General features: G+C 36.6%; 1 long non-coding RNA gene across 9 annotated transcripts in view; it reads left to right on the forward strand.

Moving 5' to 3' along the window:
• Positions 1-462: 462 nt before the first annotated feature.
• The window catches only part of LOC111768599 (uncharacterized), a 110,694-nt gene continuing 84,487 nt past the window's right edge, over positions 463-26,669 (forward strand). For 6 of the 9 annotated variants that reach the window (XR_011427991.1, XR_011427989.1, XR_011427988.1 and 3 more), the window contains exon 1: positions 463-588. This is a non-coding gene — a long non-coding RNA (uncharacterized lncRNA). Of the gene's footprint in view, positions 589-4,501; positions 4,603-13,941; positions 13,980-26,669 lie in introns of all 9 variants that reach the window. The other 3 variants (XR_011427992.1, XR_011427990.1, XR_011427994.1) reach the window with 3 other exon arrangements.

Consider the following 26,669-nt stretch of genomic DNA (forward strand, 5'->3'; position numbering starts at 1 on the left):
GAGGAGAGGTTAAATCTACCCATTGCTTACGATTGACTAGGAACACATTGAAATCCAGATGTATGCACAAACATGCTATGACATTCTGAAATATCTTGTGATAATGATGTGTAAACAATATAACTTCTTGTGATATTCTGGTACAACACGGCAAATAAGAAAATTGTTTACATATCAATATCTCTGATGATATTCCAAGGTCCTCGAATTCCTTGAGGTCACATGTGGCATCTTATTTATCTTTCACAACATCATCAGTGTGCACAATAATAACTTTTGTACTTGAATTAACTTTGTGAGAATTTTAACATGGATTAAAAAGATAAGAAAAAAGAATCAAACTCTTTTTAATTTATTCAGAATTTCATAGTGTGTTGCTAAACAGTTAAGTTTGTGGTAATTTGTTACACAGCAATAGAAAAATAATACAGCATTTATGTGTAGGAGGCTAGTTTGTGAGAACAGTAAGTCATTTGTCCACACAGCCTGACTGTTTTCCTCACTGGCACTTGCTGTTCAAAGTAAAAAGTTCAATGTGATCTTCCTCTTTCTGTTTAGAAGACAGCAACCTCAGTGAAGCTTGTCCTGGTGAGTAAAGCTTAAGTAGAGCAATAGGATATTAAACATATTTGACGTATATGCACAGCTTGATGTTGTACTTGTTGCGTTTCTAGTGTAGTATAGCAAGTTTAACTGCTTGATGCCAATTAGCCAGAATGAGCGTTATGGAGCTAAACCTCGGTGCACTACACTGAAAATAGAGTCTTTCGGGTTCTTACTGACTTTATGCTTTTTGTTGAGGGACATATAAACTTTGTTACAGGTTTCTCTTTTTTCCTACCTAAGAAACATTGGTTATCTTTATTTGAAACTCATATTTGGAACTCAAACTAACCTTTATTCAATTTAGTTATTAAAATTAGTGTTCACATCTCTTCACCAGAGAAAAGCTAGTTTAAATTTTGATGCCTGCATTTAATTAACCCAAAATATGCAAAACATTCTAAATAGATTCCCTTTGTTTCTTCAGAATTAGTAGTGTGTATATGACCAATTTTAATTTTAAGAGACTTCTGGGGCCAGCCCCGTGGTGTAGTAAAGTCTGCATGTTCCACTTCTGCAGCCTGGGGTTCGCCAGTTTGGGTCTCGGGTGTGGACCTATACACTGCTCATCAAGCCATGCTGTGGCAGCATCCCGCATACAAAATAGAGGAATATTGCCACAGGTGTTAGCTCATGGCCAATCTTCCTCACCAAAAATAAATAAATTAAATAAATAAAATAAAATAGAGGAAGATTGGCATAGATGCTAGAGCAGGGCACATCTTCCTCACACCAAAAAAAAACAAAAAAAGGAAGATGATTGGCAACAGATGCTAGCTCAGGGTGGATCTTCTTCAGCAAAAAGAAAAAAAAAAGAAAGAAAATCTAAATATAAACCTCTCACATATGTGTAGCTAGGTATTGGTATAGAATTCCAGGTAATTTAAATGATAATATATAAAATTTTATCATAAATGCTAATTGTTTGTGACAATTGAATTCAGGTAGGAATCCCAGCAATATAAATGTATTCTCTGATATATTGTTTTGAATAATGAGACAAGATTTTGTTATTAACTAAAAATCTAGAATAATTCATTTAGAAAAGTCAAATCTAAGGAAAGAAACAAAACAGACACACACACAGACTTGCTCTCAAAGGCAACTAAGAATTCCAAACTGAAACTTCAGGAATAATTCCTTCCTGAACCACAGGATGTGAACTAAATAGCTGTCTCTTTGAGGTTTCAGATGAAAGATATAAGGCTTTTCACATTGTATTCATTCAACAAACACTTATATAATGCTGACATTGGATCAGATAGGGTTATAAGCACCTCAATAAATTAGATCATTAATCCTCAGGACAGTGTTCTAGAATTAATTAGGAATTCTTTTTTAATAAAATATAGTTCTTTTTTCATTTTTAAAGAAACCCCCGTGTTGCTGATTGACCACCACGCAGAGGGAATCAAAATTGAGAAACCATTTCCTTTAGTTTTCCCTGATTTCAGATTAGTACATACACACTTTATTGGCAGAATAGAGGGATTTAGTATTCTGGTTAAGTGAAATACAAATGAAGAAATCTCACTCTTTGCAACGAAAATTTTCTGAAAATAACTCATGGGTTGTGGCCCTGAAATTCTTTCCTGTGTACGCAATGGAAATTTTGTCCTCTAAAGTTATGTGCGTTGTATGGCAGCACATGCCTTTCTCCATCATGCTCCTGGTCTGGGATACTGACCGCCCCCTTCCTCACGAAGGAAAAAACCTGATCAGCCAGTCTTGAAGCTGAACCTCATTTTCTCAGTGTACAATCGGATCTGGCTAGAATTTCCTTTGAAGTACAGCCAACTGTGGGCTCGACTAATTGTGACTCGTTCCACCCTAAAAATTGGTGCTTATTTCACTATGAGGCCAGGATTCAGAGAGAGTCTAAGTTCTTTATCTGTGCAACTGTCTGAGACATATTTAGGGGCACAACAATTTCTCACTAATATTCAGTTTGCTGTGATTGACCACTTCACAGAAACTTTGTGTATCAGTTCCTGTTGAAAATTTGAATAAAGCTCATTTCATGACATCTTGTATCTGGGGCGCTTTCAGTAACCATCTACATTTAAAGACCTCCCAAGGTCATCTATTCCACCTTAGATTCTCAGTCCCATACTCTTTTGGGTTTCCTCTACCTTCTCTAAAACATCTCATGCTGACGTTCAGAATCCCTATCCCATAGTTAAATTCTTGCATACCTTTGACTTCATATTGTTCTCCCTCCTCCTGCAGGTCATGAGTAAAACCTGGCATCCCCTGTTATACTGCTCTGAGGGTAATTAATATTATCCTAAAGGCACACAGGAGGTTCCTGTATTGGACAGATGAATTATTAATACTCACATAATAATTGTGTCATCTCCCCTTTGCCTCAGTTCCTGATCCTGGGCCAACATGCTGAGAAATGCATGTTATCTTACACCTATCAGGTCTGTACTGTTGATGAGGAACACAGAAATATGAATGTTATCTGCTTATATACATACTTTCCCCCTCCCCTCCTACAAGAATGAAGAAAACCCTTTGCTCCAAAGAAAGAGTTCTTACTCTAATTGAAAATGTAACTAAATTTCTCCAGGGGAAAGGTAAGTCCTGGGTGTCAGCCCCCACTCCCTTGAAATGTAAAATACATCTCTGAGAGGGAAATCTCTATGTTTAATCAGCCAAGAATTGCATTCCAAGGCCTATTCTTTTAGTTCTGGTACCAAGATTCAGTAAATATTATTCAGACAGCCCTAACAATGCAGGATTACACATATACACACACACAATTCACAATTCTACAATTGACTTATTTTCAGGCTTTGGAAGTGGAAATGCTTTATCAGGTCACCATTCTCTGATTTTCCACCATAATTTTTAGATAATCACTCAACCACCTAAAGATAAACAGTTTCTTCTTTTGAGGTTCATATCAAGTATCTCTTTCTTTATCACTATTTCACCTTGTCAAAAATACATGCTTTTATCCTTGCCCTTGCCTACTTCTAACAAAATTTGAGACTCTATGTAACAACAATCCCACCCAAGTCTTGGCATGGTCTTGAGTTATTTCAATATGTGTAGGTATGACCTATACAGTCTTATAACTTTTTCAAATATATAATCTTGCTCTGCACTCCACTTCAGCCCAATTCACTTACCTATTGAAATGGATACTTGCCATCAGCCATGATTTTATTACTTCTAAAGCAAGTAATTTTGTAGCCTCAAATGCTTATCTCTTCCTTTATTTTTTACTTTATTAATCCCATTGGATGTGATGTTTTACCTCACTGAGAGTTTCATAACTTTGTAACTCCACGTTACTAATCTCTGTACCTCTTGTCTTCATTATTTTTTCTATGACAGATCACCCCACCATAGATATGACCTGCCAATTCTCTAGCCAATGTAATTCTCTCATATTCCTTGAATATCCCACATCTTTTTCTAAAAACTCAACTCCAGTTCAATGGCACAATCTTATTTTTTTCTTAAATTGCCCTTGATTTAAGCAGAGTATTCATTAGGAGAACTGTTTCTATCAGTGCCATTACAAAATTAGGATCTACAGTCACAACTGAACTCCAGAGAAGCCTCCACAGTTAATTCCCATTCATTCTAACAAAGATTTGTTTCAAATTAATGATCTTTTCCCCAAGCGTCCTACTTTAATATCTACACCATCATACTTTGCAAATACTCTCACTTCCTATATTATGGAGAGAACGTAGTATAGTGGTTGTATTTCTATCTTATGGAAAGTGCCAGTGATTTTTCACTTCTTCAGGTGCACTGCTGGAGTACATTACTGAGTTTCTTAGTTGCGTGTGGCCTTATTGATCACTTTCTGGCCAGTGGAATATGGGCAAAAGAGATGTGCTGCATTCAAGTATGGTTCCTAAAATGTCTCCCTTAGGATTCCCATTTCTCTATTTTCTCATCTCCTACCTGGATATAGAGAATCCACGAAAGGATACCATGTTTCTAGAAGATAGCAGAGCAACAAAATGGAAGGAGGTATGGATCCCTGAAATACCATTTTTTGGGTCATATATTGCTAGGTAATAAAATGTTCACCACAAAGTGGCTTAAAACAGCATATCTCATATTTCTGTGGGCTGACTTGGCAGTCCTTTCACTTTTTGTGGTTTTAGTTGAAGGATTGAGAGGCTGAATACTTCAAAATGCCCTTATTCTATGGCTTCCAGCTAGACCTCTGGTGGGCCTGTAGGCCGGGAGCTTCAGTTCTCCTCCACATGGGCCTTTGCTTACGGGTGCTTACACTTCCTCAAAGCATCGGTGTTTGGATTCCAAAAAGGCACATTTCAAATGACAAAGACAGAATCTACAGAATTCTTAAGGCTCAGTCTCCTAATTTAAACATTGTTACTTCTTATTTTATTAGCCAAAATAAATTACTGGGTAATGTCAGATTCACAGGGAGAAAAACTGGACTTCACATTTCAATGGGAAGAGGGCAAAGAATTTCTATTCATCTTTAATTGAACACAGTCCACTCTCAGGTTACAAATTATTTATTTTCCTCACACATGTAAAATACATTAAATCCCTCCCCAAACTCTAAGAGTCCTTTCCCATTACCATATGAAGTTCAGTCTTAAAGTCCAGGTTCTTGTCATTGAAATGTAGTTAGATGCAGATGAGGCTCTGTTGGGTCGTTCGGTGTGTGCAGTGACCTATAAACTAAAGTGAAATTTTATGGGTATCTGAAACACCAAATTTACAAGCAGACAACATTTATTATTATAATTAATATAGAATTTGGAGCCTTACCCCTCCTTATTTGCTGGCAGGTGTGTAACTGATATCTCATCCTCTGCCTGTTGATAGTAATTAGTGCTACAGGGAACAATTAATGTAGATAAAAGTGATAGAAAGTGATATATGTGTATTTGTGTGTGTGTGTATGTGTGTATGTGTGTGTGTGTGTGTGTGTCTGATATGGAGTATCTGGATGAAATTTTATATAAAGTTACCAGGATAGGCATGACCATGAGGATAAATTTTGAGTAAGGAAATGAAGAAAGTGAGATAAGAAGTCATGCAGTAATTTGGCAGTGATAGAAGTAAGAGACCTTTTTAAGGCTCTCAGTAATCTAGGTGAGGCACATTGGTGGTTTGGACCAGAGATAGCCTTAGAGGGGTTGAGAAGTGATAAAATTCTAGATATTTTGAAAATAGTGCCAATGGAATTTTCTGATGAATAGCTGGGGCAAGGGGAAGAAAGATGTCAACTAAAACTGACCCCAAGAATTTTTCCTGAGAGGAATTAGAGGAATAGGGTTGCCATTATCTGCTTTGGAAGAATCTATGCAGAATAAAGAGGTTTGGGGGAAAAGTTCAAAATTTAAGTTTTAGATAGGTTAAGTTTACAATTCCTATCAGATTTCCAATGGAAATTGTCAACAAGAGTAAGCATTTGGACATTTGAGCCTAGAATTCTGGTTCAAATGTGAGTGTCCTGTCAAATAAGATGAGGATTAAGATATGACCAATGGCTATTGCAATGTGAAAGACAGAGCCTTTTTACAAGAGTGGTGGGAATGGAAGTCTGGTTCAGGTTTATTCAGTAAAAATGGAAGGAGAGCAACTGCAAACACTGTGTTTTGACAACTCCTTTATTTGTAGCATTTAGAAGGAGTCTTGCAGTTCCCAATGATGCCCTGAAGCAAATCTGTAAATTTTTAATAACATACCATCACAAAGAAATTTTGCCCATTGTCTTTTTCATCATCGGACATTTAGATTTGAAAATCTAGAGGTCCTGTCCACATATGGGAAAACTAAACAAGTTCAAAAAGGAGTTAGAATTATATCCTAATATAGAAACTGGTGATACATTATAAAATATTCAATCAAAATGCTTGTTCAGAGCAATTCTGGTATTTTAAGAAGACTTATCTGAAAATAAAGCTGCCTGATTGGAGGTCAAAAGACCACATTCATCACAGGACTTTTCTCTGTAAAACTCTTGCTAGCCAGGAATAGTTCACAAGACAGGAATTAGAAAAAAACTTTTTTGAATTAAAATATTAAGAAAGGAAAAGTTGATTTCTGTTCTTTATTTTCTTTGACGTAAATAGAATTAGATTTCTACTAATTAGTCCATTGTGTAAATGGACACACCGGATACAGTTAAGTGCTACTTAAGCTGGAGCAGATGATTCAACATTATTGAAATTGTTTGAGCTAAGGTCCAAAAATAGAAGTTATTTATACTGGGGTCTATGAATTTGGTAAATCCATGCTCTACTTTTCTGTGGTTTTTATATAGTAGGGATTGAGGATTACCAGGCTGGCTGACTTATACAACCTTTTGAAATACATGAGGTAGGGACTCAGGCCTGACAACATGTTGCACTCTTCTAGCCTCTCAAAGTTTCCAATTGGAAAGATCGCAAAGTCAAACTCTTGCTGCAGTATTATGTGCCTCAAAATGTGCTTTCATCACTTTCCTCCTGCCCGTGTTCACTCTAGAATTCTGGTTCAAATGTGAGTGACTACTTCAGTGAAATAAAGATTAAGATATGATCAATGGCTCTTGCAATGTGAAAGTTAAATGTATCCTTGATGGAGCCATTTTAGTGGAGTGGTGGGGATAAACATCGGGCACGTTGCCCTGTGGCTGCCTTCAATGAATGGTTAGAAACTTGGTAGCAATTATTTTTTCATGAGTGTTAATTTAGGATAAATAAATATATTTCAAGTTTGGTCAATTTTTTACAAAGGTTATTTTGTGATAAAATTGACTTTATTTTGTCCCAAGGAAAAAATCTATATCTGTACATATTTTATTAAGTAGAAAAATATGCCAATGAGATTTTTTTACACTAAATATTTAATATCTCTAAACATATTGAATCCCAGCAACAAATAGTTTTCTAGAATTTCATCTTGAAATTACTATAGATTTCAGTTTATATCATAATATTGAGCAGCATTAAGCTTGCTAATCTCTTTATAATAAGAAAAACAACAGGAGGAAAGCAATTGAAAACAGACATTGAAGGAGTACTCAACCTAATCATTCTGTAGGGATTCAGATGTTGAAGGAGTGTGCTACTCTTATCTAAATGAATTAGTAATAGATTTTTTAGATTGGTAGAAATGTAGGCAACAGAAAAAAAGAAATCATTTCAGCCTCCGAGAGAGAGAGGACGTTGGTTAGAAAGAGCTTTTTCCCCAAATCATACATCTATTTTCTTTAGCAATATGTCTGGAATGGACCACTAAATTTACTCACCTCTGTTCTGCACATATATTTATCTCAATAAATGTTGAGTTCGATACATTTTTGTGAAGCCATTTAATGTTTATTTTCTGGTTGTTGGATGTTGTGGAGATACAGCCATAAACTAAACAAGATTTACCCCTCAAAATGTGATGGAAGTGAAAATATGTTCAAGTAAAAGGTAGATTTAAAAAGGTGTTAGATTTAAAAGGGTGTTAAGTGCTGTGACACGGATATGCATGAAGTTTGGGTAGCTAATCAGATTAGGGGTGAGTAGTGATGGAGAGATATGTTAAGAAAAGGCTTCCTATGTAAAAAGATGATGTGGCTGAGATGTCAAGGACAAGCAATTAGTAGTCCAAGTTAAGTGCATATTCAAAGTCTGAGTTGAGATAGAGCATAGCCCATTAAAGGACCAGAAGTTAATTGAATATAGGTATATCCTGTAATTTGTAACAAATCTAGTAGTAAGAGCAAAGGTAGGAAGAATAAGCAGGATAAAGATGCTTAAGGGTATCCTTGTTAAACAAGTGAAAGAGTTTGTCTTTCTCCCAAAAGCAATGTATACAGCAGAAATATTTTAAGCAGAAGAATGCCATGTTGAGTTACTTATTCTGGAGGGCTAGATAGAGACACTTGTATGGGAATCCTCAAATAATAAAGCATAGTTGGTCTAGCTACCCACCTACTGGCTTGAATAATGACAAATATAAATCATTTGAGATATATACGGAGATGTATATTTACTCATCTATATATTTATTCACCATGATGGATGGTCAAAATAGTACCATTAATACTTAACACTGTACATCTTAGATATATGAAAGGCCAAGAAAGAGTCAAAGATTGCTTAGCACAGTAATTCTAGATCTATTGTTTCTGAGGGGTCACAGTCAAAGCTAAACTAAGACAGTTGTATCGTTTTATTTTTGGTGAGGAAGATTGTCACTGAGCTAACATCTGTGCCAGTCTTCCTCTATTTTGTATATGGGATGTCACCACAGCATGGCTTGATTGGCAGTGTGTAGGTCTGTGACCTAGATCTGAACCTGCCAACCCTGAGCTGCTGAAGTGTAGTGTGCAAACTTGCCAATACGCCACCAAGCCAGCCCTGGGAAGTTATATCAACTTATTTGCCCTTGCAGGAAGAGAAAAGGGAGAGAGAGGGGGATTGAACAAAAGAAGTACCCACGTGGATTCCCCTTATTTTTAAGAGGTAGATCTGTACCACATTTTTAATAAAAGAAAACTACAGAGCTTGAAAAAATTATCTCTGGTCTCCATATATTCTATTCTGTGTTGAGATACAGATGGACCCTCAATAAAAGAAACTTTTAAGCCTTCATCTAATCTGCTATGTGTTTAGACTGGGGATGACTGGCAGGACAAAAGCATGAGGGAAAGAAATGGGAACCCTTTCAGCCCCCAGTTATATTTCAGAAGATACAGTTGAGAAGGGGCTGGTGTGAGACCATCCTTTTCAGTGAATTACAATAGGGAGCAACTTCTAGATGAGCAGCCCCTGAAATGACCTCTGGATGCCTCCTGTATTACTATCTCATTACCTGTTAGAAAGGATCACATTTCAAGGTGTCTTTATTTATTTATACTCTATCTTTTCTCACATGGGTGGAATGGCATATAACAGAAGCACATAATACAAAATGATAAAATATAAGTGAAAATGAATGATAGTCAGAAAAGAACATGAATTAAAGAATAATTTCTTAGAAATTTTATCACAATTATGGGGGAAATAATGTTGCATACAGTTGGCACACATGAGGCTCAAATTGGGCTTTAAATTCTTCTGGTAGTCAAAATGGAAAAGAAAAACATACTTTTACGTATTAGTAAAGAAAAAACATATTTTTACATACTGCTCATTGTTAATGAAGTTTGTCTAAGCTCGCATGAAAAAAAGTTTTTCCTAACATGGAGCTATAAAAACAAATACTGTTTTCTGGTATCTCTTCTCTTTAGAAGAAAAAAGTTATCTTCTACACTCTTTCTTTCCCCTTTCAGAGAAAATTTGCTTAAGTTATCTAAGGACAATACTTTCTCAGATAACTTTCTCCCTCTCCAATTGGGATTCCATACTCGCCATTTTGCCAAGAGAACTTTTGCTGGAGTAGCAGGTAAAGCTGTAAGGCCCCTTTGGGTTAAAAGGATTTTGACAATGTCAAAGAATCCTTATTTTGATTTAATGTCATTTTCAATTTCTGCAAAGTGGGTATAGTTAATTGTAACAACCATGGGATAAAATAAAACCAGTTTCACATTGCATTGCTCTTCTGAGAAAAAAGAAAGAGAAAATAAAATTACCTATTTGGTAATGTCATTAAAAACTTAAATGAAAAATTACGTCTTTTGTGACCACAACATAATGCTGGGTGGTAGGAACAAACACAATTGATCTTATAGAATTTTCACAAATAACAATTATTTTTTAAAAAATAAATATAAACAATTGCATTCCTTGGTATTTACCCAAATGGATTGAAAACTTTTGTCCACACAAAAACCTACATGAAATGTTTATATCAGCTATATTTACAATTGTCAAAACTTGGAAATAACCAAGATGTCTTTTAATAGTTGAATTAATAAATATACTTTAGTACCTCCAGGCAATGGAATATGATCCAGCACTAAAAAGAAATGAGCTATCAAGCCATGAAAAGACATGGAATAAATTTAAATGCATAATACTAAGTGAAAGAAGCCAATCTGAAAAGGCTACATATTGTATGTTTCCAATTATGTGACGTCCTGGAAGAGGTGAAATATGGAGACAGTAAAAAGATCAGCAGTTGCCAGGGGTTAGGGGTGAGAGAGAGATGAAAAGATAGAGCCCAGCAGAGTGTTAGGGCAGTGAAACCATTCTGTATGATACTACAATGATGGATGCATGTCTTCATATATTTGTGAATACTCATGGAATCTACAACACCAACCGTGGTTACTTATGTAAACTGTGGACTATGGTTGATAATGATGTGTCAGTGTAGGTTCACCGACTGTAACAAGTACTACTATAGTGTGGGATATTGATAGTGGGGGAGGTCGTGCGTGTGTGGGGACAAGGGATATATGTGAACTCTCTGTACTTCCCACTCAATTTTGTTGTGAACCTAAAACTGCTCTAAAAAATAACATTTATTAATTTAAAAAAGAAATATAATCTTAGAAGTTAAAAATATTCAATGCTTAAAGACAGTCTCAATGAAAAACATGAAAGCTATCTTTTACAATGACTTGAAGGATGGCCAAACAGAGAAAATGTGCCCTTTAGGATAGAGAACAAGTCTTTTTCTTCTGATTAAACCCCTTATCAAGTTGCTTCTTTCCTTCACTAGGACTAACTTTATGACTTTTTTTATGAGCTCTAAGTAAAGTATTTTACAACATACCATCTGTATGCTTGAGCAGTTTTAGCTACAAGGGAATTGCTTCCTCTCAGTACGAGAATATTTTTTCTAATTTTTTAATCAGATCTGAGAAAAACAGCCCTTTTTAAAAATATTTTTCTTAAAGAGAAGGAGACACGTGACCTCGATGTTTCTAAATCCCATGTTGCCTTCTTTTTATTGGCCTTACACAGGTGATCAATTTCTCATTATTTAAACATAGTTTTCTCTGTTTTTTAGTGACACCACACTCCCCAACCTCACTCTTTGCTCCATCCCACTGTCCTTGGCTAGTTCCTTCCCTTTTTCTTGACCTTTAAACTTTGGAATAATTCATAACTCTGTCACCCATTCCTTTTCTTCTCTATGAACATGTTTTTCTAAAGGACCAGGCTTTTTGGTTTGTATGCCATCTGTATATCTCCGCTAAGTTCAAGGCCCATATGTGCAAATGGCTGCTTTACATTTTCACTTGGATGTCTACACTTCAAGTCGACCTACTCCTGGCCCAGTCTTTCACATCTTGTTAAATGGCATCAGAAATCACCCAGATGCCCATGCAAAATCTAGGAGTGTTTCTTGATTCCTTTCTTCACCTTATATCACATGCCCTATTCATCAGCAAGTTCAATCAGTGCCACTTATAAAATATGTCTTGAATCAAACCACTTATTTTCCACATCTGCCATTCAATTTCAAATCACTGTCACCTCTAACTAGATATGCTTCAATTGCTTCCTCAATGTTCTCTTTCCTTCTACTATTGCTTGTATAAAACCTATTATTCACAGAAAAACCAATGAGTTCTATTAAAAGTAGAAATCAGATCTTGTCATTGCCTCTTATTGAAAATCCTCTCTTGGTTTTCCATTTCATTTACAATGACGTCTAAACTCTTTACCAAGGTCTACAATGTCCAGTCTGACCCTGTCTCCGTCAACCTCCAAGATTACATTATCTGCTACTCTTTTCTCTTCCCACCAAGCTCCAGACATTCTAGTCTTTTATCTGGTTCCGGGATGTGTCAATTCCTTTCCATGTTAGTGAGTTTTTACTAGCGGCTCCATATAGTGATCTTTCTCTAACATTTATATGTCTATCTCCTTCTTGCTATTCAGGTCTCAGCTTAAATGTCATCTGCTTCGAGGTACTCTCTTTGCTACCCAATAGAGGGTATTGTTCAGTCACTATCTCTTCTTACTTCAAATGTTTGTGTATTATCCTCTTAGATGTTGTTACTTGTTTGCATGTCTCCTTTTCTCTAGAATTTTGGTTTCAAAAGAGCAGAAACTCTGTCTTATTTACCAACATATTTTTGATATAAAGCAAAGTGCCTAGTCTCTAGGAAACAAATATTTGCTGAATAGTGGGGTTCATACAAGACATTTTTCATATGGGAAGCATCATGGGAGCCTGTTGTAATAAGCAGCATTCTCACTAAAACTCCCTCGCAAAAAATGCTTTCAAAAGGATTGTGCTGATGTAGTTTTGTTATGTTTTTTTTTGTTTGAAGGCAGTACTCCTCAGTGAAAGAGGAGAACTGAAAAATCAAAGGAAGATTCAAGATAGTGTGGTTTATATCACTAGTTACTGTTGGCTTGATGTAAATATAAGAACTGTATACATAATGTACAGTTTGTAAAATTTTTGAGTCAAAAAACCTGACAACTGGAAGAAAACTGTACACCTGTTCACTAAGAGCACTTAACCGAAAGCAGGACACGCTAAACTTTTCAGACAATTTCACAGGGTTCACACACCATGCAAGATACATCCATGATCTTATTTCTTTTGATGAACTCAAGATCTATTAAAAAGCATAAACTGTCCTTTAAAGAAATTGTCAATAAAGGACATATGCTGTCAAAATAAACTTTAATTAGAATTTTTAAGCAGTCACCTTGAGGTTGCATTATCTTTCAGAGGTCAAGGATGTTGGTAATCTGTGCTATTATTTAGTGAACATAGACCCATACAAGCATGTGCAGTGTTTCTTCAACAAATATTAAGTGATTTCACTTTAAATACTGCATTAGAACTTGGAACTATAAAGAAGAATAAGAAATAGTTGATCTCTTAAGAATTTTATACTCTTTAAGTAAAGATAGACATATAAACGTATCACTTTAATATAATGAAATACATGTAACAGTTGATTTATGCACAGGATATTTTAGTACCACAGCAAATATATTGACTCAACTAGGATCATTATATAGAGTGATTAGAGATGTTCTATGAAGTTTTCCTGAGATGAATCTTAAATAAGTTTAAATTTTAAAATATTGAAGGGATTATTATTTGTAGAAGGCTTAAGATACATTGAGTGGAGAAAAGAAAAAAGATCTAGGTATATGGAAATAGAAACATTTGGGTATTAGAAAATAAATTTAAAAGTCAAGATAGCAATATATGAACAGGGAGATAGGTCATTTGAAAAGTTTAATAGGGATGGCATAGTCTTAGTTCTATTTTAGACAGATTGCTCTGACTGCATTTAGAGAATGGATTGGAAGCATGCATGCTACTATTATAATTGGGAGGTGAATGCAATAGTCTTGGTCGGAAATTATTAAGGCCTGAATTAGATCAGTGGTATTTGAGATGTATGGTGTATTAATTTGTTAGGACAGCCATCACAAAACACTACAGACTGAATGGCTTAAACAACAGAAATTTATTTTCTCACAGTTCTGGAGTCTCAAAGTCCAAGATCCAGTGTTTGCAGGGTAAGTTGCACTCTACGGCCTCTCTCCTTGACTTGCAAATGGCCATCTTCCTTTAGCGTCTTCACATGGTTTTCCCCTGTGTGTGTCTATGTCTTAATCACTTCTTTTCATCAGGACACCAGTCATATTGAATTAGGGCCCACTCAGTGACCTCATTTAACCTTAATTACCTCTTTAAAGACCTTACCTCCAAATTCAGTCACATTCTGAGGAAATGGAAATTAGCAGGTCGACATATGAATTTGGGGGGCTAGGGGGCCACAATTCGGCTCATAACATATGGAAAGAATTAGTTTAATAAATACTTAAATAAGGCGGAATGAGGGGAATATAGAGCAATGATTTGAATCTGGTTATTTTTCAAAATTGTTATTATTGTAATCACGCAATTCTCTCTCAATAGAGACATAGATTGATAGATAGCCTGATTTCTACTAATCTGAAATTTTTGAGAAATACGGCTTGGGGTTAATTTGTTTGCGAAAAGCAGGTGGTGCTCACTATGAAGCAGGAAAGCAAATGCTGAGTCGGAATAAAACCAGGAACCATGGGGACTGAGCAGAGCAGTAGTTAATACCTTGGATGCACATGGGATCACAAGAGCATCTAGAAATATATTTATGTCAGGGTCCTCCCCAGCACTATTAAGTACATCCATGGAGTGGAGGGAACATGAGCTGCAGTAGTTTTAAAAATCTCCCCAGGCAATCCCAGTGTGTAGTGAGAATTAAGAACTGCTGGACTGGGGGAAGAGCGTAAAGAGAGGAGGGAGTGGAGTGACAAAGCAACTGGAAAAAAATTGGGGCTTGTGGCCCTTATAAGATTTGAGGATCCAACTAGGAATCAAACACAGACTGAGCAAGTTAAATGTATGGGGCAGGACTTAGAGAATCCAGTCTATGCAACAAAGAGCCAAGTCAGGCAGAACTTCACAAATATGGCACTGTTTCTGTGACCTGAAGAACTGATGTCCTGTAATCTCAGAACAGATTCTACATTATGAGAAGAATCAACCTTTTTATTAATCATGCTTTTTATTAGTGATGCATATGTGTGTAAGAATGCGTTAATGTTATGTGATTTTTAACATAGAAGCCTCTGCAAGTATCAGGATAGAGTTGCTCTGGCATAATGCACCACAGCAGAAAAGTCTATATGTAAGTAAACACTGGAAAACCAGAGGATGAGGGGGACCAAAGCATCCAAAGCAGAGGCAGAGCCTTCAACAAGGGATGTGCAACCACAGGAACACAGGGTGGATGTCTCAGAGGACCCACAAAATCGCCCAAGAGAAAAAGTCCGTATTAAGCATCTACCTAGCTCACAGAGCGAGCCAGGCACAAATTTCCCCTCTCCTCTTACTTCTGCTCTTTCTCTACTCTCTATCACACCCAGAAGAGTCAGAGACAACAGTTAGCAGGTGGAGAAGAAGTGAGTGAAAAATGAGAAGCAACCCCATACATTCTGTGAAGTCTGGCTCCCACATGCAATAAGCCTGACTAGGGGAGAGAAGAAAACTTCTTATTGATTGAAGACTGAAGTGCTGATTAAAGATCTTGGACCAGAGTTTTAATTATTCAATTGACTATGTGCTCTGTAATTTGCAGTGACCATAGGAATTTTGGCTAACTGAACGAGACCAAAAAATTATGGGACCTGCTCCAGTTTCCTATCGAGAAAGGGGAAGAATTATTTTCATTTTTCCTTTATGAGTTAAAAAAAAAACCACTCTGTGACCAAAAATTAAATTGATTATATGATTATGCCCGATCGGTCCTGATGTTCAATGTTCCATTTTACTCATTTATAATAAGCAAGGGGAAAAGAGCACAGGAACAGATGTGGTCTGAAAAAAAATCTCTTCGCCAAAATACTTGCATTGGTTTCTAATGAGCAGATGATAAAAATTAAAAAGAGGTCTCAAGAATTCTCCTCCAGAAAATAAACCAATACAACTTCGCTTTTGGAGGTTAATATTATTCTGTGAATTAGAAGAGTAGCCACTGAGAATCATTGTCATAAAGGGATGCACAGGGTAATTCAACATAATGGCAGCAGGATTCTGGAATGGTAACCCAAGCTTATCAAAAATCCTGTTTTGTTTATCTTAGTTTGGGTGCAGGGGTGGGGTGGGGTGGGGGACAGTGCCTGAAGTTGAAAGTTCCAACAGTCCATGTTTGTATCTTGAGAACGATAGGTGAGCATATGTAAACTAAAATTGCTATAGTCTTGAAATCATACTAGGAAATACCATTTTGGAGCCTTAAAGCCTAGAACAGAGAAGGCTCAACAGAGCATCAGATAAGTTTCCAATGAACTGTGTGACCAATTTTTTTTTTTTTTGAGTAAGATTAGCACTGAGCTAACTGCTGCTAATCCCCCTCTTTTTGCTGAGGAAGACTGGCCCTGAGCTAATATCCATGCCCATCTTCCTCTACTTTATACATGGGACACCTACCACAGCATGGCTTGCCAAGCGGTGCCATATCTGCACCCAGGATCCGAACCAGTGACCCCCGGGCCGCCAAAGCGGAACGTGCACACTTAACTGCTGTGCCCCCAGGCCAGGCCTCCAATTTTTAATGTCAATGCTATGTGGCAATAATAACAGTGCTATTAATGTTGATCCTATCAGTTCCAATCTTCCTGGCTTTGAAAGGACTTACCCTTTGGATTGAATAACCCTGAATTTCTAGAACGATTTGGGGATAAGTAAGCCTCATGAAGGACAATGTGGACTTCTTGACAAGTTTGGTAAATGCAGACTCCAGCTATTAGTTGAAAAGAATAAGGAAATATAAATGATTGTCTCGGGCTGCTGAGGCCTGCTATAACAGCTACAAAGAGAAGACAGTCATGTTATCAATACCTTTTTAACTACCAATTATTTTTTTCCAGACATATTTCCCTACTTCAATTCTTTTAAGATTCTGTATATTTTAAGATATAATTCTCTCCTTTATTTCTCAATGGAAAGAGACAACATTCTCTCAAAACCAATTCTACCAAGGAGCCACAGGAGGAAATGTTCTTTTCAGGGGTAGTGTATTTTAACTCAAAATAACTTTTTTCCCTAACATATGGTTTCATTACACTGCATCTCAGCTTCTCTGTTCAAAGGTATACATTGATCTAAATGTAGTACATTAGCATGTTACCCTCATGACCCATCATTGATATATATATACATATATATATTATGGAATTAAGCCTTTTTGAGAAGAAGCTTGTCTTGTCGTGCTGCAGTACGATGTCCATAACACTCAAAGGGTTCATGCGCTATACAATCACGTGTCCCCTAACTCCCTCCATTTTTCTATGCTTTGCTCTACTTCTCTGCCTCCAAATTCTGCTTTCTGAGTCAGGAGACTTCCTTCAGATTTCTGATTCCATGGCTTCTACATTTTTGCTGATCTACTTTTTACTGCAGTGCTGTAACCGGCACACTGGGGCACATGTGCTCCTGGCGTCACTCAGCAGCCTCGCATCCATCAGGCTTTCTGCTTCTCTCGTTCTCACCTCTCTAAGTAAATTCTTTGGGTGCTGACTTCAGGCCAGAAGCGCTACCCTCTAGCCTTATGAGATTGTATGTGTTCCTAGATCACCCCTTAATTATCTGTGGCTTCAGTGGCTGCATCACCTAAATATTTTCAACTTTTCCCATTTCTTTCAGTAAACCATATCCTTTAGAATTGTAAGCATTCTTGAACTTGACAAAAATGTAAATATGCCATTGGGCTTCATGTCGGAATCTTACACTATACATTTTATTGCCCCTTTATGCACTATAATCTTCTTCTCTCATTTATTTTATTATATATTTACTTCTCATATTTATTAAACAAATTCTGTTTACCTATTCTTTTATCATTAGCATACCCTAATAAATTAGCCCTGGTTCGAATTATACTAGACTCATTTTCATCACCAGCAGAATTTATATACTCTTATATTAAGGAAAGGCGAGGAGACAGATTTAACTGGATTTCAGCAAGGAAGTTGACAAAATAAATCAATTGAAGTCTTTAAGGCCCTAAAGAAGTAGACTCAAAACAATTAGCAGAGACTAAGAGGAGAGCAATTTTAGTTCAATAAATGGAAGGAAGTTCTATTAGTCACAAATATAGAGATGCTGCCTCATAATTCCACCCTTGAACTTGCTGCTTGCTCTTCCTGCCTGAATAGCTGCTGCCTATTTAGCTTCTACTTAGCCTTTAAGACTTGTATTGAAGGACCTTTCCTTCAGAAAGCTGTTACTAATCCCCTACTCTTCGCGTTAGGGAGTATTTCTTATTCTTCCTTGGCCCTGAAGCTTTACTTCTGTCAAGTCACTTTTCACATTGCATTATATTGTCAGTTTATTTGACTCTAAACTCAACATCTTGTGATTGGTTATGACAAAGATATCATCGGGCTCTTAAAAACTATTAGGCAGTCTATCCAGAGAAAATAATCTGTTTCCCAAAGGCAAGGATAAGTGAGGGGTTTAATAATGGGGAGACACAGGTGCAAGTAAGGAATTATATAAGGTAGAGAGGACCTAAACATGCTCTGTTAGGAAGTAGATCTGAACTTTACTGGCCGTACATAAACTTTTGAAAAAGAAAAGTTTTATGCAATGAGCACTAGCAATACAGTTCCTAATTTCAACAATAGCACTTAAAAATTCTGCTCACAGTGTGTCAGTAGAAACATTTATTCAAATGAGAATTATTTAATATATTTTAATTCATATAATCATTTAATTTAATTATATAAAATTTATAATTAAATGCTTATATAGGCTTTGTAAAATTAATTTTTCATTTGACGTTGCAGCGATCATGTAAGAAAATTTGCTGAACACTAACAAAGAAATTAAATATTCTTTGAAAGGGTTAAAAAAAAGGAAATTTTACTTTAAATATATTATCTCAGTCTTTGATCTTCCTGTACCTAAAAGGAGGAAAACCTTGAGGCAGGACAAAAAGAACAATGAAAAGATTATGCAGCTCTAGAAAGAAACATGTACATTGAAAATATAATATTTATTAGTTTTTAAAAGTTAACAGATTTAGTCTAATGCTATGGTCACATGTGCAAATTAAGTTTGTTCCACAGCATGACCGATCTCCTCATTTAAGCTGTTTTAATGGTTGATGTAGATTGTATTAATATTGATTCAGTCCCAACAGCAGCTATCAATAATGAAGATAGCCAGGGGCCAGCCCCGTGGCCCAGTGGTTAACTTGTGCTTTCTGCTTCTGCGATCCGGGGCTTTGCTGGTTGGGACCCTGGGCACGGACCTAGCACAGCTCATCAAGCCATGCTGAGGTGGCGTCCCACACAGCACAACTAGAATATACAACTATGTACTGGGGGACTTTGGGGAGAAGAAGAAGAAGAAGAAAAAGATTGACGACAGATGTTAGCTCAGGTGCCAATCTTGAAAAAAGAAAAAAAACATAATGAAGATAGCCAAAAGAATTGATGCTTTTGCTGCAATCTAGTTGACATGTAGACATAACTTGTGTTCTTAACTCCTAAAATGATGGGAATTAGTGTGGAAGGCAGCATATGCCTTTTGTAAGTTTATTTTGTGCAATAATACGATTTTGTTGGTGTAGTGTAGTAGAGTTAAAGAAGACACATATGGGGAAATAAGACATCTATTTACTAATATTTCTAGACCTGGCATCACCTGAAACAGAAAATAAGATGATTGGTCAGAGCAAATTCCACATGTGCAATTTAATTCCAGTTCTGGTGTATTAGCCAAATACCCTAGGGTCCTTAAATAAAACAAAGACCCTACTATTTCTAGTGTGACTTTATTCCTCACTCCGCTATGATTTGTACAAATAATTTAACCATCCCAGGACTTAGTTTCCTTGTTTAAAACATGGGAGTGTTCAGCCTACTTCTGACTTCTTTACTTGTTTAATATTCTCTATATTTATTGAGTGTGCTTTTGCTAAACTTCGATATTTCTCTTCCCTCTCAGTGCCCTCTTGAAATTACTTTATGCATTTGTACCTGTCGTATGAATTATATGTGAATTAATCATGTACTCTGATGAAGTGAATCTTCTTGAGGGCCAGGGCTCTATATGATCATCATGATGTCTTAGTTACTTAGGAAATATGTTAAATAGTGTATTCCAAAAATACTTGATTGTGATATTAACAAACATGCAGGAAGTTCTCTCTAAAATACAAAGTATAAGAATATTACTTTTATTACTCACCTTAGAAAACAAAAAGTCTACAGAAGAAAATAAAAAATGAAATGAGTTCAAAATATTCAGTGTTTATTGTTCCACCTACTTCCTTTTTTCTATGTGTGCTTCCCTATACATATATGATTGCTATGTAGTTAAGTTTATATAGTGTACACGCTTGTCTCTTAGTGTTTTTTCAACTAAACTTTAGTGCTTATGTCATTCAATATTTTATAAACAACATTAGCAGCAATGTAATATTTTATCATATTACGTAACATACATTGAATCATTAATTTTTCAATTTTAGAAATTTTTTTCCTAATTTTTGCAATGGTACTAATGTCGTGATAGACATATTTCTAGATAAAATTTACAAATAATTACCTTAGAATGTGAAATATCTGTAGCATCGTCCAAAATCCTTTACACAACGGAGCCATGGATTAGCTTCCCCCCAACGCTCCTAAGCTCACGATGCCCCAGCCAGAATTTCTTCTATCTTTTCTTCCAAGGAGCTAAGTTCCATCTTCCCAAATGTTATATTAACATACTCAGCCATCATTGTCCCATACAAAACAAAATAACTTCAACAACAAAATCCTTTGCTTGGCAATTGCTATGGTCTGAAGGTTTGTGTCTCCCTAAAATTCATATGTTGAAACCTAATGCCTAATGTAATTGTGTTAGGAGGTGGGGCCCTTGGCAGGTGGTTAGGTCATGAGGAAGAGCCCTCATGATAGCAATTGTACCTTAGACAGCTCCCTTGCCTCTTCATCTGTGAGGTTACAATAAGAAGATGGCTGTTTATAAAGAAGCCAGTCCTCACTAGACACTGAATCTGCCAGATCCTTGATCTTAGATGTCCCACATTCCAGAACTGTGAGAAGTCAATTTTTGATGTTTATAAGGCACCAGTTGTGTTATTCTGTTATAGCAGCCTGAATTGATTGAGACAACAATTTTTACTCAGTTTTCCAGCATTAATTTAAATGACTCTTCATCAGGAAGTCTTTCTTTGTCTCCATTTATAAATTTTTATGATGCCTCATACTTTTCACTTATAAAACTTAGTACTGTCTCTCCAGTGCTTGAGTAAGTGTACATTTCATATATGTCTATCTCATTAGAGTATGCTTCATGGGAACAATGGTTGTGTATGACTTACTGTTGCATCCCCAGTGTTTAGCAAATGATTTGTTGCATAACAGCCTGCTCACCATAGTCAAAGAAATAACATTTTTATATTTATAAAATATTTCCCAAACTTACTACCATCATCCTTTTTATACTCTACAGATTCTCCAAAAGAGTCCCACCAAAAAGCAAAACAAGAGAAAAACATAGGCAATGTCAAATACATATAAAAAGAGCTATAATTTAAAGGTACAACATCTCCATCAGTTCCATGAAAGATGTATAGTATGTGGTGGAGGTTTATGGTAGGGAAAGAAGACTCTGAAGACTCTGTGAAAAAAATTAATCAAAGCCTTCAAAAACAAAGAAATTTTCAACAGGAAGCATTTGAAAATGGTAAAGGACAATGAACTTGGAGAAATGGAGTTTGGAGCACTGATGTTCTCAGGAGACTTGGTAGTGCAGTTTGCAAGGGTTTGGGAGAATGCAATGTTGAAAGACAAGGTTAGCTAAGGGTGTAAAGAAAGCTGGATATTATTCGTTCATTTATCCAGTATGCACTTCTCGAGCATCTCTCATCTCAGGTATTGTGAGAAAACCTAGGGTTACTATAAAATTTAAGGCCATTAAACTGACATTAAAAATCTCATAGTTTACTATTTTGGCATATGTTTCATAAATGAACGTAGCTTGTTATCTTCCTGAGGTCTGAGGAAAGTTTATACATACTTTGTAACAATACCTCAATCCTTCTGGTTCCTTCCCCACCAATACCTGTAACAACAGATGGAAACCTGGCCTCCCAAACCACTTCCTCAATAACATTAATAAAAACAACTACTAACTGTGAATAAATGAAGGAGATGCATTAGCAGTGCTGAGAAAGTTCCAGGACAATTAGAGATTCAAACAAGGCTACCAGAGAAACCACCCATCATATTATCACTTATGCAGAGGGGAGGGGATCTGAAAAGACATTCATCAGTGAAAATTATGTCATAAAAACCATGTCTGTGTAAGGATACAAATATCTCATAAAGGACAAAGAAATTCACCTGTCAACTCATTTCTTTGTTACTTTTGTCCTACATTACAATGGGTCTAAGCAAGTCCTTGTAGCAAAAGTCTTATAGTGCCCTCACCACATGCCTTCAACTCAACTTGATTGTAGCTACACCTGTCGGAGATGATTCTATAAAAGGTTAGATTCACCTTACAGCTTGTAAATTTTCACCCAAGTGAAAAACCTGTGTGTGTCATTCCATAGTGTGCCCCAGGGCTTTCTCCAAGCCTATAGAAGTTTGCTGTGCCCAATCCCTCCTCAGTTTACAGATCCCAGCCAGTTTGTAAACACAGAACTCATTGATTATAAAGGAACACCAAGTCTTTCCTTGAGGAGAGACTATAAAATCACTGCAAGTATATGTCCATTCTGGCTCCTGGAAGGATATAGATTTGTGGCCTGCACATGGGCAGTTCACTCCCCAGTTCCAGCCTTGGACAGCCCCTCCCTGGCACAGCCTTTGGTGCAGAGCCCATTCCCCTGCACTTGGCAGGGTCTCTGGGGCAAGGCCGTGCAGCACTGTGACTCTGAGGGGAGGGAAGAGAATTGTTTACCAGTATTGGGGTTTGCTTGATAGGTGGTGTGAGTCAGATTCCTTAAGAACGAGTCTAAGACGAGAAGCCTGTGGTACCTTGGGTACCCAGGTGTTTCTCATCCCAGGAAGTCCATGCTTGCCCCTGTAAATTTCCCGAGATTCCAAGAGATTGGGTTTTCTCTGGAATTAAAAAAATGTTTTGAGACCCTGGCTGAAAGCTGGTCATTTCCCCTTCTCCAACAACTGGGAAGCTCACACTCAACCACTTCTCTGATAGGACTCTCAAACCCCAGGGTCACTATGTGCCCACCTTGATTACCCCCGGGCCAGGTGCCAGGCAACAAGGGATAGCACCATAGGCCCCTGAGCAAGTATAATTATTCAAATTAGACAAACTACAGGGAGCTAGCAAAACCTAGCTAACCTCACCCTACTTCCTATTTATAAGCTGCTCCCTACAGTTCCGGCTTGCTGTTACTCTGCCCCATGGTGCAAGACCCTGTTTGGCCCTGCCTGGTGGCTTCCTGTCTTACAGCTATAAGTAATATAGAGATCTACCTTTCATTTACCCAGAGAGTTCCTAATTGAGTCCAGACTGTTGCCCAGTGGCCTATTGGCCAGCTTGTGCTTTAGAATTGCTCTGTGTCTGTTGGTAGTCGCCACATCTCTTCTTACCCAAATTTCATCATTGCTGGAATTTTCAAAATGAACAGTGCTGACTGAATAAATATCAGCCCAGGGGGGCGCCTATTTAGGGTGATAGGAATGACAGGCCATTTGAGCTACACTTTTCTGGGTCACACCCTTCGAGTTCAGATGTGTTTTCGGTCACAGCATGTGTTGGGAAGGGGCCTATTCCAGGAGCTGTCACTTCTTTGATGTCAGTGTTTCTTTATTATTTGGGGACAGAACCTTGGTTTTTCCGTTTGTTTCTGACAACCCCTGAGAAGGAAGATCTTGGTTGGATTCTGCACAGTACAGAAAAGTCCCCCAGTCTCATTGTTTGTGTTGCTCAGGTGGGGGTAGCTGCCTAACCGTATTGCATTACATCAGTGAGTTGTTGGAGGGATAGAGGAATGTGTATGTTGCAGATACGGGGAGTGGGTTTGTTAATTCCTAGTGATCCATATCCAGAATGGGGGTGCGAATGAAGAGCCACGTTTGCTATGTAAAAGAGCGGGTGATTTTGCTAACCACACTTTCACCTATATTTTACACATTGTGAAAATATCTTAATGGTGAAACCACCTCACAATATCCTTCTTTTAGGACCTGTTTAAATATTATTCTGTAAAAGAGCTGTTGTGAGCTTCTCCAGAGCAATTATATTTAAGAGTAGTTAAAACAACCGTAAGATTCACATATTGAGAAAAATACAGTATAGATCTGTTGCATTTGTGGAATTGCCTTAAAATATTTCATAGAATGGAAAATATAGGAAACATAGATGGAATCCCTATCTCATAAGTCATTTAAAGATGACTCACAGACTCTACTTTCCAATATACTTGGGGAATAGGTGTGCGTTGAATTTGTCAATTTCATTTTGCAAGTATGTTGCTTGACTAATACATTCACAAAATTTGTTTGGGGTTGTTTCGCACCCAGACAATTTCTCTTAGAGCTCTTCATTCAAATCACTGTGGGAGTGAAATTTAGCCTGCCAAAATATTATCGCAACCTGGTGAATTACATTTGCACTTTTCAATTACTTTCTTTGTCTTCTGAATTCATCCGTTTTAGTGAATTAGGCCACACTGAAAGAACAAAAAAGTAACTTCAAGCTAAACTAAAGTATCCCTATGTAATTGTGTAAAAAATAATGCTCTAACCACATTCCGATAATTACTTTTAATAGTCCCTGAGGGGCCAGCCCCATGGCCCACTGGTTTAGTTTGCCCGCTCCGCTACCGCAGCCCAGGGTTTCTCTGGTTCGGATCCTGGGCGAGGACATGGCACCACTCATCAGGCAATGTTGAGGTGGCATCCAATGTACCACAACTAGAAGGACCCACAACTAAAATATACAACTATGTACTGGGGGGGATTGGGGGAGAAAAAGCAGAAAGAAAAGAAAAAAAAGAAGAAGATTGGCAACAGTTGTTAGCTCAGGTGCCAATCTTTAAAAAACAAAACAAAAATAGTCCCTGAAGTTGGCCAGATGATTGGATCGTTTCTCTGTGACCCACCAACTACACCATTTCCAGTGTTATCCCTGTAGGATTACTTGTACCATTTCCAGAGGAATTTCCACGACTGTTAAAAGCCCCATCTAAGCAGAAATAGATGGTATTTTTGAATACTGGCTGCTTATTTTCTAACGTGTTCTCTTTTAAAGACATCTGCTGGTGTGTTTTTGGTTTTATTGGCTATTATTTATTTTTTGTTGCTTTTGTTGGTTTAGTGTGTTTTCTGCTGACTGGCCTCACTTGGGAAATTTAAAATACTGCACATTCCTTGAAATTTCCTGTATTTTGCTGAGTATCAGAGCAACTATAATCTTAGCTTAATATTTGAAATATTATGCAGAATTTGATGGCATAATCTCCATCATAATGGCAGTATGAGTAAATAAAGCTTATTATTCAAAATTTGGTGGATTCTTCTCATTTTTAAAGTGTTTCTAGTAAGATATCACAAGGTGCTAATAACATAAAATAACCTACCCTAAATTAAATTATTTTACGTTATTTACTTTAAAGAATATAAATTAATACTAATAGTGGGAAGAATAAAGTTGCGTATTTATGTGGGATCTATGTCCCATAATTCTCTGAATATTTGAATCTATGCAACTCATCTCCTACTGACTGGCATTGGATTCCTATAGCTATTTTCCTTTCTTTCTTTTAATATTGTGGCTTCTCCATGTAAAATAAATTTTTCAAAGCAGATTGAGATCTTCCTAAGAAAGTTTTCTTTAATATTTCAAGTGATTTTAATTTGTTAGAAAATTAGTCATACCTGCCTTATTTGCCACTCTATCCTCAACATTTAACAGAATACGATGTTCAGGTCATAAGCACTTTAAATAATTATTATGAAATATTAGTGAATGAGCGAGAGAGCTCTGGATATTTTTTCAGGAGACGATTGGTCAGGTTATGATCATAGTCTTGGCCTAATTTCAATACATTTTGAGATCATTTCAGAGACACATTCAAGTGGAAGATATAAATATGTCATTTAAAAAATTACTTGAAAGAAAAGTCTTTCCTAAGATGTCATCTTTGAAATGTCAGTACACTCATCAAAAAATATATTTAAATTGTTTTTCCTCAAAGCACAAATCAAAAGTGTTTCAAGTCTTTATTAAAAAGTGATCATAATGTAAGAAACTGTACATTTCACTTCAGAAGTTTCAAAATCATAAATAATACACAGCTACTAGTTTTAACTCAAACTCAAAATTTCTATGCAGTTGTATAGTTGATTGAATATTTCAAATGACGGTAAATCAAAATCCATTTGACTCTTTCTTGAAAAAAAAGCAGTAGTCTGCTAAGTATAATAGAAAGGACTGCAATAAATTTTTGACATATGAAGTACATACCTGTTGCAATGATAAACATACTGTGACATATTATACAATTTAATAAGTATTATGAAACTACTATTGTAAAAAGATGAAAATGTAATTAAATCATTTATAAACAAAGGAAAGCAAAAATGTTGCTTATAACATTGAAACAAATATTTTATCTCCTTTTAAGTGCTCGACAGAATATGGGTTTCTCAATAACAATCTGTTCCTAT

This window comes from Equus caballus, chromosome 17 (genome assembly GCF_041296265.1).
Source record: "Equus caballus isolate H_3958 breed thoroughbred chromosome 17, TB-T2T, whole genome shotgun sequence".
Taxonomy (NCBI): domain Eukaryota; kingdom Metazoa; phylum Chordata; class Mammalia; order Perissodactyla; family Equidae; genus Equus; species Equus caballus.